This window comes from Tachypleus tridentatus, chromosome 7 (assembly GCF_004210375.1).
Source record: "Tachypleus tridentatus isolate NWPU-2018 chromosome 7, ASM421037v1, whole genome shotgun sequence".
In the NCBI taxonomy this organism is placed as follows: domain Eukaryota; kingdom Metazoa; phylum Arthropoda; class Merostomata; order Xiphosura; family Limulidae; genus Tachypleus; species Tachypleus tridentatus.
In genome coordinates, this window is record NC_134831.1 from 170,365,789 (window position 1) to 170,369,649 (window position 3,861).

The window sequence follows — 3,861 nt, forward strand, 5'->3', positions numbered from 1 at the left end:
TCTATCCAACTTTCAGAAACAGGCATGTATTACTAGGCCTATATAATATTTTTCATCTATCAACTTTGAGAAACAGGCATGTATTACTAGGCCTATATATATTTTCATCTATCCAACTTTGAGAAACAAGTATGCATTACTAGGCCTATATAATATTTTTTTGAACTTTTCAGAAACAGGCATGCATTACTAGGCCTATATAATATTTTCATCTATCAACTTTGAGAAACAGACATGTATTACTAGGCCTATATAATATTTTCATCTATCCAACTTTGAGAAACAGGCATGTATTACTAGGCCTATATAATATTTTTCATCTATCAACTTTGAGAAACAGGCATGCATTACTAGGCCTATATAATATTTTTCATCTATCCAACTTTGAGAAACAAGCATGCATTACTAGGCCTATATAATATTTTTCATCTATCGAACTTTGAGAAACAGGCATGTATTGCTAGGCTTATATAATATTTTTCATCTATCAACTTTGAGAAACAGGCATGTATTACTAGGCCTATATAATATTTTTCATCTATCCAACTTTGAGAAACAGGCATGTATTACTAGGCCTATATATATTTTCATCTATCCAACTTTGAGAAACAGGCATGTATTACTAGGCCTATATAATATTTTCATCTATCAACTTTGAGAAACAGGCATGTATTACTAGGCCTATATAATATTTTTCATCTATCCAACTTTGAGAAACAGGCATGTATTACTAGGCCTATATAATATTTTTCATCTATCCAACTTTGAGAAACAGGCATGTATTACTAGGCCTATATAATATTTTCATCTATCCAACTTTGAGAAACAGGCATGTATTACTAGGCCTATATAATATTTTTCATCTATCAACTTTGAGAAACAGGCATGTATTACTAGGCCTATATAATATTTTTCATCTATCCAACTTTGAGAAACAGGCATGTATTACTAGGCCTATATAATATTTTTCATCTATCAACTTTGAGAAACAGGCATGTATTACTAGGCCTATATAATATTTTTCATCTATCCAACTTTGAGAAACAGGCATGTATTACTAGGCCTATATAATATTTTTCATCTATCCAACTTTGAGAAACAGGCATGCATTACTAGGCCTATATAATATTTTTCATCTATCAACTTTGAGAAACAGGCATGTATTACTAGGCCTATATAATATTTTCATCTATCCAACTTTGAGAAACAGGCATGCATTACTAGGCCTATATAATATTTTTCATCTATCCAACTTTGAGAAACAGGCATGCATTACTAGGCCTATATAATATTTTTCATCTATCCAACTTTGAGAAACAACTTTGAGAAACAGGCATGTATTACTAGGCCTATATAATATTTTTCATCTATCCAACTTTGAGAAACAGGCATGTATTACTAGGCCTATATAATATTTTTCATCTATCCAACTTTGAGAAACAGGCATGTATTACTAGGCCTATATAATATTTTTCATCTATCAACTTTGAGAAACAGGCATGTATTACTAGGCCTATATAATATTTTTCATCTATCAACTTTGAGAAACAGGCATGTATTACTAGGCCTATATAATATTTTCATCTATCAACTTTGAGAAACAGCATGTATTACTAGGCCTATATAATATTTTTCATCTATCCAACTTTGAGAAACAGGCATGTATTACTAGGCCTATATAATATTTTTCATCTATCCAACTTTGAGAAACAGGCATGTATTACTAGGCCTATATAATATTTTTCATCTATCCAACTTTGAGAAACAGGCATGTATTACTAGGCCTATATAATATTTTTCATCTATCCAACTTTGAGAAACAGGCATGTATTACTAGGCCTATATAATATTTTTCATCTATCAACTTTGAGAAACAGGCATGTATTACTAGGCCTATATAATATTTTTCATCTATCCAACTTTGAGAAACAGGCATGTATTACTAGGCCTATATAATATTTTCATCTATCAACTTTGAGAAACAGGCATGTATTACTAGGCCTATATAATATTTTCATCTATCAACTTTGAGAAACAGGCATGTATTACTAGGCCTATATAATATATTTTTCATCTATCCAACTTTGAGAAACAGGCATGCATTACTAGGCCTTACTAGGCCTATATATGCATTACTATATTTTCATCTATCAACTTTGAGAAACAGGCATGTATTACTAGGCCTATATAATATTTTTCATCTATCAACTTTGAGAAACAGGCATGTATTACTAGGCCTATATAATATTTTTCATCTATCCAACTTTGAGAAACAGGCATGTATTACTAGGCCTATATAATATTTTTCATCTATCAACTTTTAGAAACAAGCATGCATTACTAGGCCTATATAATATTTTTCATCTATCCAACTTTGAGAAACAGGCATGCATTACTAGGCCTATATAATATTTTTCATCTATCAACTTTGAGAAACAGGCATGTATTACTAGGCCTATATAATATTTTTCATCTATCAACTTTGAGAAACAGGCATGTATTACTAGGCCTATATAATATTTTTCATCTATCAACTTTGAGAAACAGGCATGTATTACTAGGCCTATATAATATTTTCATCTATCAACTTTGAGAAACAGGCATGTATTACTAGGCCTATATAATATTTTTCATCTATCAACTTTGAGAAACAGGCATGTATTACTAGGCCTATATAATATTTTCATCTATCAACTTTGAGAAACAGGCATGTATTACTAGGCCTATATAATATTTTCATCTATCAACTTTGAGAAACAGGCATGTATTACTAGGCCTATATAATATTTTTCATCTATCAACTTTGAGAAACAGGCATGCCTATATAATATTACTAGGCCTATATAATATTTTTCATCTATCAACTTTGAGAAACAGGCATGTATTACTAGGCCTATATAATATTTTTCATCTATCAACTTTGAGAAACAGGCATGTATTACTAGGCCTATATAATATTTTTCATCTATCCAACTTTGAGAAACAGGCATGTATTACTAGGCCTATATAATATTTTCATCTATCAACTTTGAGAAACAGGCATGTATTACTAGGCCTATATAATATTTTCATCTATCAACTTTGAGAAACAGGCATGCATTACTAGGCCTATATAATATTTTCATCTATCAACTTTGAGAAACAGGCATGCATTACTAGGCCTATATAATATTTTTCATCTATCAACTTTGAGAAACAGGCATGTATTACTAGGCCTATATAATATTTTTCATCTATCAACTTTGAGAAACAGGCATGTATTACTAGGCCTATATAATATTTTTCATCTATCAACTTTGAGAAACAGGCATGTATTACTAGGCCTATATAATATTTTTCATCTATCAACTTTGAGAAACAGGCATGTATTACTAGGCCTATATAATATTTTTCATCTATCAACTTTGAGAAACAGGCATGTATTACTAGGCCTATATAATATTTTCATCTATCAACTTTGAGAAACAGGCATGTATTACTAGGCCTATATAATATTTTCATCTATCAACTTTGAGAAACAGGCATGTATTACTAGGCCTATATAATATTTTTCATCTATCAACTTTGAGAAACAGGCATGTATTACTAGGCCTATATAATATTTTTCATCTATCCAACTTTGAGAAACAGGCATGTATTACTAGGCCTATATAATATTTTTCATCTATCAACTTTGAGAAACAGGCATGTATTACTAGGCCTATATAATATTTTTCATCTATCCAACTTTGAGAAACAGGCATGTATTACTAGGCCTATATAATATTTTTCATCTATCAACTTTGAGAAACAGGCATGTATTACTAGGCCTATATAATATTTTTCATCTATCAACTTTGAGAAACAGGCATGTATTACTAG